Source organism: Phoenix dactylifera, chromosome 15, assembly GCF_009389715.1.
Source record: "Phoenix dactylifera cultivar Barhee BC4 chromosome 15, palm_55x_up_171113_PBpolish2nd_filt_p, whole genome shotgun sequence".
Taxonomy (NCBI): Eukaryota; Viridiplantae; Streptophyta; class Magnoliopsida; order Arecales; family Arecaceae; genus Phoenix; species Phoenix dactylifera.
Window position 1 is genome coordinate 2,191,400 of NC_052406.1, and position 10,870 is coordinate 2,202,269.

General features: G+C 38.0%; 1 long non-coding RNA gene across 3 annotated transcripts; it reads right to left on the minus strand.

Annotated features, from left to right (window-relative positions):
• Positions 1-625: 625 nt before the first annotated feature.
• LOC113461637 lies at positions 626-1,925 on the minus strand. Of its 3 annotated transcripts, none has more exons than XR_005515266.1 (4): positions 1,788-1,925; positions 1,559-1,680; positions 824-1,473; positions 626-679 (listed from the first exon to the last, which is right to left on the minus strand). It is a non-coding gene; the product is annotated as an uncharacterized LOC113461637 (long non-coding RNA). The 3 variants fall into 3 exon arrangements; XR_005515264.1 differs by having other exon boundaries at positions 1,585-1,680; positions 1,788-1,923; XR_005515265.1 differs by having other exon boundaries at positions 643-679; positions 843-1,473; positions 1,585-1,680; positions 1,788-1,923.
• Between the last annotated feature and the right edge of the window lie 8,945 nt (positions 1,926-10,870).

The window sequence follows — 10,870 nt, forward strand, 5'->3', positions numbered from 1 at the left end:
AGGTACACCAACAACGACGAACATTTGGTTGCCGAATAAAATTTTCAGCGACCAAATCTATTGTCGCTAATTTCAACGCCGACCAAATAGTTGATCGTGGAATGTTTGTCTTCCGCTACCAAAAAATTGGTCACTGAATGTCTATCTTCCCCCACCAATAGTTTGGTCGCAGAATATATTGGAATGCATTGGCAACAAACATTTTTTGGTGGCAGAAAGTATTAACCTGTATTTAATTAACAATTCAAATTATAAGCTTAATATTTATTTTTGGGCTCGTTCTATCTGTACAACCAATACAGCCTATCCAATATCCATATTGCACAATACATTTGCTCATCCAAATAGAAGTATACACAATGTTAGAGAATCTATAATCATTCATTATAAATATCATCATCTATAAGTCTAAAGTCAAGCATACTATTAACCATACATCACAATATTTCATCCATACCATATGTTAAGGTGATAATCATCACCAAACACATCAAAATGTAAATTAAAAATCCCAAAATATCTGATCTTGCTATTCCTCCAAACAACCATCATATAGACAAAAATATTCTTATACCAAAAACTGGATTCTGCTTGTAGACATCTCCACCATGATCATCTGAACAAAAGCTATCCATGTACCAAAAACTAGATTTCACATGCTCATAACTCCACCATGTATCTTAGAAAGCAAAAAAGAATACACAATCAATAACCACATGTGAAAAATAATAAACTAAAATTCAAGTATAAGTTCACAATGACATTTCGCTTAATTTGATCAAAATCTCTAAATAACCTACGTAATATAAATGAGAATACATACCAACGAGTATTTATACCACCAGTTGAATACATGGCCCCATCATGATGGATAGATGACTTGTGCGTTTGAGTCTTTTCCTTTAAGAACTCTGTCACCAAACTTATAAGATGTGACACACGACTAGGTGTGGAAGAAGATGAAGAGGGCTTCGGCCCAACCCCAAATCCAAGAATGTATCTCTTCCTTTTTCCAAGTGTCTGCCTAGACATCTCTGATGTTAATTGCACACAGGATTGGGAAGATTCTTCTCGCAAGCTCAACATCCGCCAGTTCTTCACTATTCTACTGACTTTGCAAACACTGTACTCTCCATAGCTAATGTGATGGAAGACCAAGTTTTGAATCAGCTGCTCGCTTCACTCAGTTTATGTCTTCTATTAAAGGCAACTCCTTACTCCTAAGCTTCAATTAAGGAACTTATTTCCACCTTTCCTTGCTTATTATCAAAATCATTTGATCCTTGTCAATTCAGCAGATTGTGCAGCAATGCAACCTAAAGTCTCAAATTAGTGCATCCTTAGATGTAGTTGAAGTAACAAAGTCAGGCATCATTAATCACTGACCTTTAAGTCTGACCAATTCTCAATCAGATTGGTCCCAAGATCTAAATTATGAACTTTTATGTTCCGTGCCAACTCAGCTGGCAGAGCCTGGGAAATGAAGCAAGACATGGTTACAAGTGACAGAGACAAGCTAGGACTAGGTCAAAAAAATAAGGACTGTGACAACAATTACATGTATTTTATGCAGGTAAAACATACTGTAATCTTGTTTTGAGCAAATCTGATTGACTTCAAAACCACACATGACGTGAGGGAAGATCCAATTTCTTGAATTTGACAATGGGAGAGAGAAAGCTGAAATGAGATGTAAGTTAGAAAAGCTGTAGCAACCTCTGATATAAATGATCATAGTTGCGAAAAAAAATGAAAGAATTAAAACCATATCAATATTTAAATCTTACCTTTGTGATAGATGTCAATTTCATCAAAGAGTCACCAATCTCATGAATTGGATTTCGTGAAAGAACTGAAGAGAAAAGATTTAGGAAGAAAGAAAATAAATATTGCTATTTTTTTAAAAGCATTTCTCATCAATGCCCAATATACTGAGTTGGTATTTGTTGACCAAGAGTATGCAATAAAATAGTCAAAAGTTAAAAGGAGGATATCTGTCACGCCCCGAACCCAGTATCCGGATCCGGTACGCGACCGGCCGCATGAGCCCTAGAGCAGTGCCCTAAAGATCATGCAAGGCCTAAGATGAACAAAAATCCGATAATTCCATAGTTAATCACTTAAATCAAATAGATAAATCCAACATGACCAGATAATCAAATTGGTACATTTACAAATGCTTTCAATATTCATTGATATCAAGATAGACTAAGTAACTAATGACTCTCATACTCGCACTCTGCGCTCATTCCATCATGTCTATGCATCCTGCAACTCTGAAAAAAGAAAGAAGAAGAGGGGGTGAGCTTTACAGCCCAGTAAGAATCCCTACACATCCATACCAACACAATAATAATATGAATTTGAAAGCCACGACAAATCGATGCACATTTCATGAAATCATAAACCGGCTATCAAAAGGCTCAAATAATCAATATAAGTATGTACGTCAAATATCAATGAAAGTCCAACCACGCAAGAATGATATAGCATACGATAGCTCATAACTCTTCATTAATGTTTTCAATGCTTTTTCTTTCCATTCTATATTAACTTGATCCGGATCAATTATCTTTCCGACTTTGGGCTACATCCCGATCACGTTTCCGGCCCGTGACGGGGCAATCGATAGTATCACATTTCCGACCTGTGATGGGGCAATCGATAGTGTCACATTTCCAGCCTGTGACGGGGCAATCGATAGTATCACATTTCCAGCCTGTGATGGGGCAATCAATACTAACGAGATAAGCCCAAAGTCCCTACTCATTTAACCAATTCACATGCACACATCAATTCCTTTTTCCATCTTATATCCAGCCTAGACTAACCAAGGTTACGTTTCCGGCCCGTGACAGGGCAATCAATATAACATGGTTAGTCCATCCACCATATCCATTAGTCCAATTATTTAAATGTAAATTATGCTCAGGATTGTATCCGTCATAATATCAATTACAAACAAATATAACCAAAATACGATTTAATGTCATCATATCATAGGAACCCCATTTATAATTCCAAATATGCAGGTATAGGTTATGCGCATACATGCATCCACCATAGTACCAATCATAAGCCAACACGATCAAAATATAATTTAATATAAAATTATTTCTGCTTTGTCTGGATCATAGCATATCAAACATATATGATGTAAAAATATTTATATCATACAGGATTGGCGTACAAGGATTCTTACTTTTGTTAACTCAGATAGACTAATCACCCACCCTCACGGCGATCTATAAATCCGGATATGCAGAACCCTGCTCAGCGTCCTTTCGTCCAACAGATTGTTCCCCTACAGAATCAAGTCATTATTAAAAATTATCCAAAATATCTGACAACCCAAAAATCTTTATGGATCCTCTAAGGGTCCACAAGTATCTATCACCCCAGGACTAACCAACAGTCCATGATCTCCCTAAATTAAACTAGGGAGAAATCATAGCAATAAGAGAGAGCAACTAGAGAGGGAGAAGAACAAAGAAGAGGGAAGTGGATGGTTCTCTCTCTCTCCCCCTCTCTTCCTTCCTCCCGATTGGTGGAGAAACTTGATGGCGGCGGCCCATGGTCGACACTGCCCCATGACTGGCGGTGCCGGCAGTGCCGGCGGTGTGCCACGACCGACGACGGCCGGCCGGGATGGAAGAGAAAAGCAAACCGAAATAGGGGAGCACGGTTCACATCGATCCGGCGGCTTGCCGGCCGGATTCCCAAGAAAAACAGTGGCCTAAAGACAAGGAGAAGGAGGATGAGGACCTTACCTCGCCTCCGGCAAACTCCTCCGGCCGGCCCGACGGCGAACAACCCAAGCTTCTCACGGATCTATCTATCTCTCTCTCTCTCTCTCTCTCTCTCTCTCTCTCTCTCTCTTTTGAAAGAGCTCTCGATTGATGCCCTAGGAAGAGTGAAAAGGGGTCTTTTATAGAAGAGGATTGGTTCAATTTAGGTAAGATTTGATTCCCCTTTTTTTCCTCTCTTTTTTTTCTCCTCTTGCGGTGGATTCGGGAAAGGATTGAAGCAGGGGAGGGAGAAGACCCCGTTCGGGAGTCTCCCTCCCCTTCACATGGGTCGGGCCGGTGCCGTGGTTAGCGGACCAGCCCGGCTAAAAAATGTGGCTCTTACATTCTCTCCCCCTAAAAAAAAAATTTCGTCCTCGAAATTATCATACATGTGGGTTCAAATAGTTCCGAATGATTGACCTTCATCTCTTCTTCGAGCTCCAAGGTTGCCTCTCTTTCCGTATGATTGTTCCATTGCACCTTCACAAAAGGAATAGTTCGATGCCATGATACCTGATCTTTTCTATCCACAATTCGTACCGGAAACTCCTCATAGGTCAAATCCTCATGAAGATGTAATGGCTCATATGCTACCACGTGACTTGGGTATGGGACATATTTCTTCAACATTGACACATGTAAAACATTGTGCATACTGAATAAACCCGGTGGTAAAGCCAGTTGATATGCCACCTCTCCAACCTTATCCAAAATCTCAAATGGACCAACATACTTAGAGCTCGATTTACCATGAACCCCAAATCTCATCACTCCTCTAGTGGGTGACACTCTCAAGAAAACATGATCCCCAATTTAAAATTTTAGTTTTCTCCTTTTATTATTAGCATAAGTCTTTTGACGACTCTGAGCTATACGAAGTCGTTCTCTGATCACTTGCACCTTATCTATGGTCTATTGCACTGTCTCTGGGCTTAAAATTTTTCTCTCGTCCACATCATCCCAACAAATAGGAGATCTATATTAAAATATTCCAAGTCTAAGACCAACCAAGGAATCATCAACCATTAACACTAAATTTAAAATGTCCAAGTTTCTTCCAAAAGTTGTTAACAAAAGAAGAACCCTTTGGTGAAAGTTACATAGCTACCTCTCGATCATCTATAAAATCAACACCATTCTCCTCTACTAGAAACTAACTCAAGTGTTCTATCATAATACCTTTTTCATCAAATATTAATGTCCTTAACCAGTTTCAAAATAAGCCAAACCACCACACTTCCGTTGCGCACTTTGATTTAATCCATTAAATACGCTAAAGCCTCTAAATGATTTATGACCGAATTATCACTTTGCACTAGGAGTAAGAAAAATCCAAATTTTAGAACTTTAATTGAGCAGAACCTCCAGATCTCTCTGTCCTCAATTTATGCAGAGTATACTAAACATAACTAATCCTCAAGCCATTAATCAAGTTTAAGGTCCCTACATGATCTTCACAACCGTTTTAGAATTTCAAATATCTAGGTTTAATTTAAAATAAGTTAACCTTGGATTTCCTTAGCAATTCAATTAGACAATCTACGTTGATCTTCTTTCCAAAAAGATTTACTTCAAATTCAATGGGTTAGAAGTCATTGAGCCAATACACTATGATTAGAAATTAACTCTATCGATCTTCAGATCTTTCTTCACCAAGATTCTTAACATTCATCAGCAATGCTATATATGATAAATCATATAAACATCTCATGTCCGAGGTCTCTACTCAATATGACATTTATTAGTGGCTTCACCAATAACGACAAAAAAAAATCCCTGCTTAAATCTTAAATCTAGGCTTGAGTATTAAATTAACACATCAAATAGTCTTCTACAATTATAAGTAAAATCTAGTAACCCAATCCAAACATGAGAATTCAAATAATTAGAATTTTCCCATCAATATGCATACTCTATGGCCTCAAAATAATCAAATACATTAATAGAAAATAGACCTATTTGCAATATTCAACATGCCAATACCAGATATAATCCACATACATTTTCAACTTCGAAGAACATTCCTTTCAATATTATGGAATCTCCTTAGCTCACTTCAATACTATAGAAGATCTACTTACAAATCCCACTCTAATAATTAGCTGCAAAATCAAAAGTACGATCACATCAAAACCTATATCAAGTTTGAACTTACAGGTCATTTAAATAATATCTGAACATGGTATAACCGATATGCCATTGTTGACCTTCCTATAGTTATCTTAGGTCAAACCTCTCTGATCATGATCAAAGACAATTTATACTTTTCTTTCACACTCATCGAAAACCAAACTCGATGCATACATTTTATCACAATGCCCAGTGATCTTATACGTTAAGCACTGAATTTAATTGTCATGTTCCAAGTGATCATAACCTTAAGCTATAATATATTTTAGTCACGGTCCCTAGTGATCTTAAACATATGCTCAGATTCCAATTTTGTCACTATCCCTAATGATCTTAAACCTCAAACTCTAGTGCCACTAAGGCCACAGTCCTTAGTGGTCTTAAACCTTAGATTACATTATTATTCCTGTTACAATCTCAGGTGATTATAAACCAAGGCTCTGATAGTTTTCCGATCATAATTCCCCACTCACACTCACCTAAATCTTAACCCTAGGATACTTTAACCTTAGGCTCTGATACCACTGCTGTCACGCCCCGAACCCAGTATCCGGATCCGGTACGCGACCGGCCGCATGAGCCCTAGAGCAGTGCCCTAAAGATCATGCAAGGCCTAAGATGAACAAAAATCCGATAATTCCATAGTTAATCACTTAAATCAAATAGATAAATCCAACATGACCAGATAATCAAATTGGTTCATTTACAAAAGCTTTCAATATTCATTGATATCAAGATAGACTAAGTAACTAATGACTCTCATACTCACACTCTGCGCTCATCCCATCCATGTCTATGCATCCTACAACTCTGAAAAAAGAAAGAAGAAGAGGGGGTGAGCTTTACAGCCCAGTAAGAATCCCTACACATCCATACCAACACAATAATAATATGAATTTGAAAGCCACGACAAATCGATGCACATTTCATGAAATCATAAACCGGCTATCAAAAGGCTCAAATAATCAATATAAGTATGTACGTCAAATATCAATGAAAGTCCAACCACGCAAGAATGATATAGCATACGATAGCTGATAAATCTTCATTAATATTTTCAATGCTTTTTCTTTCCATTCTATATTAACTTGATCCAGATCAATTATCTTTCCGACTTTGGGCTACATCCCGGTCACGTTTCCGGCCCGTGACGGGGCAATCGTTAGTATCACATTTTCGACCTGTGATGAGGCAATCGATAGTGTCACATTTTCAGCCCATGACGGGGCAATCGATAGTATCACATTTCCAGCCTGTGATGGGGCAATCAATACTAACGAGATAAGCCCAAAGTCCCTACTCATTTAACCAATTCACATACACACATCAATTCCTTTTTCCATCTTATATCCAGCCTAGACTAACCAAGGTCACGTTTCCGTCCCGTGACAGGGCAATCAATATAACATGGTTAGTCCATCCACCATATCCATTAGTCCAATTATTTAAATGTAAATTATGCTCAGGATTGTATCCGTCATAATATCAATTACAAACAAATATAACCAAAATATGATTTAATGTCATCATATCATAGGAACCCCATTTATAATTCCAAATATGCAGGTATAGGTTATGCGCATACATGCATCCACCATAGTACCAATCATAAGCCAACACAATCAAAATATAATTTAATATAAAACTATTTCTGCTTTGTCTGGATCATAGCATATCAAACATATATGATGTAAAAATATTTATATCATGCAGAATTGGTGTACAAGGATTCTTACTTTTGTTAACTCAGACAGACTAATCACCCGCCCTCACGGCGATCTATAAATCCGGATATGCAGAACCCTGCTCAGCGTCCTTTCGTCCAACAGATTGTTCCCCTACAGAACCAAGTCATCATTAAAAATTATCCAAAATATCTGACAGCCCAAAAATCTTTATGGATCCTCTAAGGGTCCCCCAGTATCTATCACCCCAGGACTAACCAGCAATCCATGATCTCCCTAAATTAAACTAGGGAGAAATCATAGCAATAAGAGAGAGCAACTAGAGAGGGAGAAGAACAAAGAAGAGGGAAGTGGATGGTTCTCTCTCTCTCTCCCCCTCTCTTCCTTCCTCCCGATTGGTGGAGAAACTTGATGGCCCGTGGCCCATGGTCGACACTGCAACATGACCGGCGGTGCCGGCAGTGCCGGCGGTGTGCCACGACCGCGACGGCCGGCCGGGACGGAAGAGAAAAGCAAACCAAAACAGGGAAGCATAGTTCACATCAATCCGGCGGCTTGCCGGCCGGATTCCCAAGAAAAACAGTGGCCTAAAGACAAGGAGAAGGAGGATGAGGACCTTACCTCGCCTCCGGCGAACTCCTCCGGCTGGCTCGATGGCGAACAACCCAAGCTTCTCATGGATCTATCTCTCTCTCTCTCTCTCTGTTTTTTTTTTTTTTTTGAAGGAGCTCTCGATTGATGCCCTAGAAAGAGGAAAAAGGGGTCTTTTATATAAGAGGATTGGTTCAATTTAGGTAAGATTTGATTCCCCTTTTTTTCCTCTTTTTTTTTCTCCTCTTGCGGTGGATTCGGGAAAGGATTGAAGCAGGGGAGGGAGAAGACCCCGTTCGGGAGTCTCCCTCTCCTTCACATGGGTCGGGCCGGTGCTGTGGTTAGCGGGCCGGCCCGGCTCAAAAATGTGGCTCTTACATTCTCTCCCCCTAAAAAAAAAAAAATTCGTCCTCGAAATTATCATACATGTGGGTTCAAATAGTTCCGAATGATTGACCTTCATCTCTTCTTCGAGCTCCAAGGTTGCCTCTCTTTCCGTATGATTGTTCCATTGCACCTTCACAAAAGGAATAGTTCGATGCCATGATACCTAATCTTTTCTGTCCACAATTCGTACCGGAAACTCCTCATAGGTCAAATCCTCATGAAGATGTAATGGCTCATATGCTACCACATGATTTGGGTATGGGACATATTTCTTCAACATTGACACATGTAAAACATTGTGCATACTGAATAAACCCCGGTGGTAAAAGCCAGTCGATATGCCACCTCTCCAACCTTGTCCAAAATCTCAAATGGACCAACATACTTAGAGCTCGATTTACCATGAATCCCAAATCTCATCACTCCTCTAGTGGGGTGACACTCTCAAGAAAACATGATCCCCAATTTAAAATTTCAGTTTTCTCCTTCTATTATCATTATAAGTCTTTTGACGACTCTGAGCTATACGAAGTCGTTCTCTGATCACTTGCACCTTATCTATGGTCTATTGCACTGTCTCTGGGCCTAAAATTTTTCTCTCGCCCACATCATCCCAACAAATAGGAGATATATATTAAAACATTCCAAGTCTAAGACCAACCAAGGAATCATCAACCATTAACGCTAAATTTAAAATGTCCAAGTTTCTTCCAAAAGTTGTCAACAAAAGAAGAACCCTTTGGTGAAAGTTACATAGCTACCTCTCGATCATCTATAAAATCAACACCATTCTCCTCTACTAGAAACTAACTCAAGTGTTCTATCATAATACCTTTTTCATCAAATATTAATGTCCTTAACCAGTTTCAAAATAAGTCAAACCACCACACTACCGTTGCGCACTTTGATTTAATCCATTAAATACTCTAAAGTCTCTAAATGATTTATAACCAAAATATCACTTTGCACTAGGAGTAAGAAAAATCCAAATTTTAGAACTTTAATTGAGCAGAACCTCCAGATCTCTCTATCCTCAATTTATGCAGAGTATACTAAACATAACTAATCCTCAAGCCATTAATCAGGTTTAAGGTCCCTACATGATCTTCACAACCGTTTTAGAATTTCAAATATCTAGGTTTAATTTAAATAAGTTAACCTTGGATTTCCTCAGCAATTCAATTAGACAATCTACGTTGATCTTCTTTCCAAAAAGATTTACTTCAAATTCAATGGGTTAGAAGTCATTGAGCCAATACACTATGATTAGAAATAAACTCTATCGATCTTCAGATCTTTCTTCACCAAGATTCTTAACATTTATCAGCAATGCTATATATGATAATTTATATAAACATCTCATGTCCGAGGTCTCTACTCAATATGACATTTATTAGTGGCTTCACCAATAATGACAAAAAAAATCCCTGCTTAAATCTTAAACCTAGGCTTGAGTATTAAATTAACACATCAAAATAGTCTTCTACAATTATAAGTAAAATCTAGTAGCCCAATCCAAACATGAGAATTCAAATAATTAGAATTCCTCCATCAATATGCAATACTCTATGGCCTTCAAAATAATCAAATACATTAATAGAAAATAGACCTATTTGCAATATTCAACATGCCAATACCAGATATAATCTACATACATTTTCAACTTCGAAGAACATTCCTTTCAATATTATGGAATCTCCTTAGCTCACTTCAATACTATAGAAGATCTACTTACAAATCCCACTCTAATAATTAGCTGCAAAATTAAAAGTACGATCACATCAAAACCTATATCAAGTTTGAACTTACAGGTCATTTAAATAATATCTGAACATGGTATAACCGATATGCCATTGTTGACCTTCCTATAGTTATCTTAGGTCAATCCTCTCTTATCATGATCAAAGATAATTTATACTTTCCTTTCACACTCATCGAAAACCAAACCCGATGCATACATTTTATCACAATGCCCAGTGATCTTATACGTTAAGCACTGAATTTAATTGTCATGTTCCAAGTGATCATAACCTTAAGCTATAATATATTTCAGTCACGGTCCCTAGTGATCTTAAATATATGCTCAGATTCCAATTTTGTCACTATCCCTAATGATCTTAAACCTCAAACTCTAATGCCACTAAGGCCACAGTCCTTAGTGGTCTTAAACCTTAGATTACATTATCATTCCTGTTACAATCTCAGGTGATTATAAACCAAGGCTCTGATAGTTTTCCGATCATAATTCCCCACTCAGACTCACCTAAATCTTAACCCTAGGATACCTTA